At 39.8% G+C, this 7,529-nt stretch overlaps 1 pseudogene; it reads left to right on the top strand.

The window, feature by feature from the left end:
* The first annotated feature begins 245 nt into the window (after window positions 1-245).
* On the top strand, window positions 246-1,180 carry LOC131488682 (olfactory receptor 52P1-like; annotated as a pseudogene).
* The last annotated feature ends 6,349 nt before the right edge of the window (window positions 1,181-7,529 follow it).

Raw genomic sequence — 7,529 nt, 5'->3', positions numbered from 1 at the left:
CAAAGAAATGAGTGTGAAAACAATATAGATGTTTAGAGATAGATCTGAAGCCAGAATGAAGACTCCATTTCCCCAGAGAGGTTATTTTTCCATCTTTCCCATCTCAGCAAGTCATTAAAAGCCAAACTGGTAAAAAAACAAAAACAAAAACAAAAACAAAAACAAAAACACAAAAAAACAACCACCATGCACGTCTCATTGACAGATGTCTAAATTTCACTTAACAACCACCAACAGTATCTATGATGCTAATCTTCAACCATTCCAGCATCCTGAACTTCACTTTGATGGGCATACCAGGCTTAGAGTCACAGCACTTGTGGTTATTTATTCCTTTCTCCTCCATGTTCTTGGCTGTCCTCATTGTCAATGGTGCTATTCTCTTTCTGGTGGACACAGAGCCCACATTTCACATCCCAATGTACCTTCTCCTGGCCTTGCTGATGGTAGCTGACCTCATATCTACTCTGGCTCTATTGCCCAAGTTCCTTTGCCTCTTCTGGTTCAATGATGGGGATATAGCTGCCAATGCCTGTTTCACCCAGATGTTTTTCATCCATGGAACATCTGTGGTATGATCAGCCTTACTTGTCGCAATGGCCTTTGACCGCTTTGTGGCTGTATGTGAGCCGTTACACTACAACACAATTCTGAGCCATTCCTTAGTTGGATGCCTGGGACTGATGGCTCTGGCAAGGGTGTGATTCTTATCCTACCCATGCCACTTCTACTTCAAAGGTTGACATTCTGCCACATGGTCATTCCTCATACCTACTGTGACCACATGGCTTTGGTGAAAATGGCCTGTGACCATACCAGACCTAACCATATCTATGGGCTCTTTGTGATTCTGCTAGTGGTGGGACTTGATCTGCTGCTCATTGGTTTCTCTTATGGCTTCATTCTTCAGGCTGTGGTATGTCTCAACTCTCAAGATGCTACCTATAAAGCTCTCAACACCTGTTCAGCTCACCTCTTTGTCATTCTTGTCACTTATGTTCCTGCACTCTTTTCGTCTCTCATGCACCGCATTGGTCACAATATCCCACCTCATGCTCATGTTCTCCTTGCTAATCTCTACCTTCTTCTACCCTCAGTGCTCAACCCCATCATCTATGGTATAAAAATGAAGGAAATATAGCACAGGGTGACCAAATGCCTTTGCAGAGGACCTGCATAGACTATGAGTGCTGACAATATACCTGTGAGTAAATAAACAGTGAGAACAACTGACAGTGCTTTGCCCAACCATCCAAGACCCAGTTATATCTTTAAATGGGCTGTGGAACAAATAGATCAGAAGGAACATTTGTGTGTGGTGGTTTCCCACATTTTGGCTTGTTTGTTTGTTTGTTTGTTTGTTTTGTTTTGTTTTGGCTTGCATGAAGAACCGATGTTTGTCCTTTCATTGAGCTATGAACTAAAAAAGGAAGAGGCCAAGATGGCTCTTTCTATGTCTGTTTAAACAGAAGCGCTCTTATGGCACGGGTCTCCTGATGACTTTCACATCCGTGTTCACGTTCATCAGCTACACACAAGATTTTTCTGTAGATGAGCCAAGATCATCTTTCCTTGTCTTGCTGGAAAGTTTATACTTACTTTGGCTTTCTATTTTCTAATTTTTAAATTCTGTGTCTGTTTCCAAAGAATGTCTTACTACTGAAAGCACCTAACATACTCACTATCTTTGGATACTACTGTAACATGGAAATTTGTCTTTTCACCAGGGTTACTTCTAATGCAACAGCAGTGCAACATGTTCACAATATTAATTAGATGATTGTGATGATTATAACAAAAATGGATGAACTTGAAGATGACATATAGGCACAGGTTGTGGGATTATTGAAATACATATCACAGGTTTCATTGCAAGGGAAAACATGTGTCTAGATGCCTAATTCGAAAGACTTCTGTGACCAGGAAATTTACCTTAAAAAAAAAAAAGATATATGTTAACAGGAAGCTACCTGTTCCTTAAGTGATATTCCAGGGTAACTCGGATCATGAACAAAGACCAACTTATGTGATGAAGCTTTGCCACTTTGAAATATTTGAGTCATTGTAGTGCTTTCTATCTAATCATTTTAAGAACATAGTCATCATAGGGTCAATTGCATAATGTAATAAGGCAAATACAAGATTGGATATTTAAGCAGAAATGACTCCATTTCCAAAAAAAAATTAATGAATCCATGAAATATAAGAACTACTAAAAAATAGGATAGTTACAGTTTCAAAGTTAAATAATTGTTATTATTATAAACTCAGGAAAAGGAATCCTAAATTTTTAAATCCTTTTTAAATCTCTATCCTGTGCTTGAGATTCTTAAAGATAATGACACTGTGAGAAGGAGTTGTGCATGTACTTTTTATCCCTAGCCAGGACTTCTGACCAATCCTGACCTCCTCTCTACTCTGTTCAGCTCACCAGTCTATAAACCTTAAGAACATCCTCAATTCATGTGACTTTGACAGAGAGAGCCCTCTGTACTAAATACTCCTTTTCCTTCAGTTTCCACTGGTCTTGCCTAGCTTTCAGTGTAGGGGGATGCCTACAAAACGGGAGTGAATCATATTATCCACACAAGAAAAGAAAGAAACCATTATCTCTAGCCTGTTCTGCTATTTGTCTCTCTTAGTAAAGAAATGTCCTAATTCATTCTTAACTATGAAAGTATTTTTTTGTATAGAGTGTGTTGGGGAAGTTTGGACTGAGGGGAAGGAAAAAGGGGAGAGTCAGGTAACTAATCTATAAAGGCTTCCCTGTCCTTTTTGTACTTCATAACCCAGATTTCCCATCGAAGGTTGGAGCATAGAGAGAGGATTTATGCCTGATACTGACTTTCAGCCACCATCATGGTCAACATGTCAGAGTTTTAAAAAAGCAAGAAAATAAAGGACTGAGTATTCTACTGTCACCAATATAATATCAGTGATGGAGAAGAATGATAACATTCAAACCTTGGATAAACATGTGAGGATACTGGGTAATAAGAAACCATAAAGTTCAGGGCAATACCTAAGGTTGAGGTAGTTCTATCCTAGAATAGGAGTGAATGGAAGGGGCCTATCTTATGTTTCTCACATTCTATCAATTTCAGCAGAAATACCATCTGTTTAAGTGGCTCTGTGCCACTAGGCTAGTTATGCTGGGTTTTTTAATATACAATAGCTTAGGGAACCATTTCAACTTTAACTCGTTATGTAATAATATCCATTTTGCAGGTAAATTTACAGAAGTTAAATTTCTTTGTAATTTTCCCATAATTAAACAGGTAGTAAGTGATTGATCCTAAATTCTCTTTTTGATGATAAAATGTCTTCCCATGCTATTATGCCCATGTTGTCTCTTTAAAGATAACCAAGAAGTTGTGCAGCAAGACTAAGTGTAACATTGATCAAGAATGGTGTTAATCATAAAAACATGGCAACTATTATGTGCCTACCTCATTCCTAACACTCATAATTAAGTAAGAGTATGTACGTTGTAGAATAAACAGTTGTCACTATTTGGAAAACTGAAAATATCTTCCTTTTCTAGTTACACTGTTTTTAATGCCCCACCTCACCTCCATCCAATCTCCACTGTTATGATACACGTTGTACCCCTAGAAGTTGGCTTTGATGGGATGCATCAGCCAGTCACCATGACACCTGCCTTCTTTTTGGGTTTGCCCAAGTGAATTATGTTAGTCTGGGTCCTCAGAGAAGGAGACTCTATGACAAAATTAAACATGGAAGAATTTTATTAGTGGAAATACCTGTGTGGATGAAGCTAGGGAGACAGGGGAGACTGGGAAAATCATCAGACTACAATCCAAGTTCGACCATGAGTGAAGGAGGGAGAAAATATTGAGTGAAAGCAATCTGGATTTCTGTGCAGCAAAATCACTGGGAAGTCTTGAAGCTAAAGTCAGAAGACTTTTTTTTTTCTTAACCTTCCAGGTGTGGCTCTGCCCTTAATATCTCCAGGGTCAGTCCTAATCATTGCCTGGAAGCAATCTCTGGTAGGCATGACTTTGGCAAGCAGAGGGGCCCTCATCTGGTTACTTTTTCTGTAGGATGAAGTCTGCAATCTACCTTCTCCTGGCTGCCATAATTTACCCTTTATACAGCTCAGCTCCACTCCCCATGGGTTCAAGAAGTTCCCTTCTCCCCTGAGGGGAAACTCAGAAGACAATAGTGGGATGAATTCTGCAGTTGATCTCAGGGCTGCAACTAATGCTCATCATTGCCTTCCTCCACTCTCCAATCTGGATTTCCCTCACCATTGGCTATCTCCAAGGCAGGTGTTGTGACTTACCTGTGTGGCCCCAAACTTCATTCTGAAAGTGTCTAAACACTTGAGGGCCATATCTCCTTTTTAGTTCAGGATGTTTTCACATGTTCATTTAGTCTTATGATAGGGCAACGGAGTGCCAGTATGTACCCAAGTAAATCACCTGGTTTCACATGATTCCTTCCTGCTGACTTGAGAAAGAAGCCATACCTCTTCCTGCTAATTAGGTTCAAAGTGGAAGGAAGCCCTGAACCTTCAAAATTCTACTGGCAAGAAACAGGCTAAAAATTACTCAGCTGCAAACGTATGTAACCATTCACGAAAAAGTAAGGATCAGTAAGGGTGAAACCATGAACCGAGAAGATAGAACTAAGTTCCCCACAGGGTGGAGCCAAGAGTCCTAGAGAATTAGCTGTAAAACACAAAACCTAGTCAAGGAACTCTAGCTAGAGCTTGCTTGCTCAGCCTCTTCTGCCCCAATACCTGAGACTCCATTCAGATGTGTTGCCTCCCTCATAGTTTATGAGAAAATTGTTTATTTATAAGACCATTATCTATACGAACATTTGCATAGTTATCTATAATTTGTTTTGAGAGACTTAGGACATCTCAAGGCAAAAATTCCTCAGTGGAGATAATGAAAATGAAGAGGACTTGCCATTAAATTAGCCTCCAAAGACTTGAAAGCCAAGCAGAGAGTGATTTAAGCTTGACCAGGATATCAATCATATGAACATTGTTCTAATTTTTGCATGGCTAGGAACAATTCTATAGGCATGAAGGGTAAACTAGTCAGTTAACATATTTGTCATTAACAGCACTGCAACCAGTTTCAAGGGTTAATTGCTGCAAGCTAATGCACACCTTGTGTGCTGACATAAGTCCTTTGGTTGTAGCAGAACTCATTTGCTTTCCTTGACAATTGCAGACCACTAGCCTTGAGGAGTAAAGGGCCAGGAATTTCCCACATGATAAGGCCTAACTATACTCAAAACAGCCACCAGGGATGCCAGCAGGTCTGTTCAGGGTCATGTCTGCATACAACTAAATGCCTGGGCACCTGTTTGTCCTAAACATAGCCCCCCTACCTGCCCTATGCCTTCCTTTAAATCCCTCTAGTTATACCTGGACAGGAAAGACAGTCTCTGAGACATTAGTCCACCATCTTCCAGGGCTGCTTGCTTCTGGAATAAACCAATCTTTCCTCACCCACCATCATTTATCTCTCCAGTGTTGATTTTTCAAGCAGCATGCAGCTGAACCGGAGTTCAGAACCAGTTCGTTGTCCAGTAATATCAACTGTCACATTTTCAGCAAGGCCACAGGAGAGAAGTCAAGGCCACAGGAGAGAAGTCATGCTGCAGTAAACACAATCAACCATAGATTAATAACACTTGTGAAGAAAGAAACATACCAGTGAGAAAAGAAACACAGTCAGGCTTCCTTTCCATGCTTTCTCTGATTTTCAATTTCCCAAGTTTTCACAGAACCAGATGCTGCTGCCAATTTCCCAGTACATTTTCCCAAGGTGTGCTGTGTTCAGACCTTAATAAATCTTTAGCTCATAATTTCAGCAAAAAAAAAAAAAAAAAAGAAAAACCCAAAAACAAAACAAAATAAGGCTACTCATGTTTAGAGAATATCTCACCAAAACAAAACAAAAAAATATTTACAACATGTGGATCCCTTCTGTATCTCAAATCCTTTCAAATAAGATTAAAAGAAAATCACTCTCAGATCTCAGCAAAAACTAAGCCTCCTATTATCACAGCTCTTCAGGCTAATGAATGCCTCAGTCCCCTTCACTACTGACATATATAGGTCATTTACATAATAAGCCATTGAGCTGAGTAGTTTGGCTTTGGTTTGAATTTTGTCTATGTTTTGTGGAGGATTAACTATCTGACCTTGGTCCTCTAACCAGACAGGCAGGACTCTTCCTCAAACCTACTGCTCCTATTTCTTCCATTCATAGAAAAGGCACTTCCTGTTCAATCCTCATTTATTTTCCGCCTCAAGCCTGTGCCCTTTATTTCAAGTTCTGAAATGTCCTAGCCCTTGGTATCCAACGGTTCAGCATACTGGAAACATTTGTTATTATTTCTTACCGCAGGCACAACACTCTGGAGAAGTTTCATTTCTTTCCCTCCTGGTAAACTATTGTAAGAGACTCACTTAAATAGTGGTCATGTGGCTTTAACCATAGGCATCGTTTTTACTGAATTCTGCCTCATATATTAGTTATACAATATGATGAACAACACTAGAATCTTTCTGGTTTCAGCTTCATGAAAATTACAACATTCACCATTATATCTACAATAACTTTCTAGAATGACAAACGATATCCTCTGAATTAGTGAATTCCCACACGTGGGCAGAAGACCTGAACTCCACAGCTGCCATGAGTACCTGTTCAGGACTTCATCCTGGGCACCCACAGAAATTGCCTTACAGAGGTCTGCATTCAAAGGTTTCCAGTATAAAACAGATTTTTATAACTATGACCATTAGCAGGTCATTCTCAGACATTTTCTTTCTGAGAGAATCTTGTCAAACAGTGAATTCATTCGGAGGAGCAGAACAGTTAACTCTGGGAGTTTCTACAAGTAGGAAATTAGGTCCAATGCTTGTAAACCTTTACAGTCAGGAGCTTCTCCTTTTTCCTTTTCCTCTGAGAGCTGTCTGAGACTGGCAGCTCAGCTCTCCTGTGCATATTCCTTTGTTCTTCATGGAAATAACCAGTTTTACCCAAACGTAAGGTGAACTAGCAGAGAAAATAGAGCAGTGACTGTAAATATTAATTTACTCTTCCTTGTCCTTTCTCATTGCCCCCAATCTCCATCCCCCGTTTCCCCTGAAGCAAACAAATACAAAAGCACGCTCACACCCACATGATTCTTGCTCTTACATGGTAAAGTGGTGGGCCAGTTATTTTTGCTCAATGTTGTCTCCATATGGAAGCATCCTAACTCATTTTCTATGCACTCTGTGTGTTTTGTTGAAAGTGCTTTTAAAAACATGATCAATATAATTTTCCCAACTGGCATGTCCAGAAAGGAGAGAATACGTCATTATTTTAACTTCATAGGAAACAATTCTTCCTTTAGACCTTTAGAGTTACTGAGAGCAAGGAGGTCTCCTGTGACATAGCCTCTCTGTCCAAGAGTGGGGCAGTCAATTTGCCCAATACGACATATCTCATCACTACTCAATACTCCCAGGAACTGCCTCCACTAAACATTTT

This window comes from Neofelis nebulosa, chromosome 10 (assembly GCF_028018385.1).
Source record: "Neofelis nebulosa isolate mNeoNeb1 chromosome 10, mNeoNeb1.pri, whole genome shotgun sequence".
Lineage (NCBI taxonomy): Eukaryota > Metazoa > Chordata > Mammalia > Carnivora > Felidae > Neofelis > Neofelis nebulosa.
Note: the sequence above shows the minus strand (reverse complement) of the source record. Positions and strands in the feature narration are given on the sequence as shown.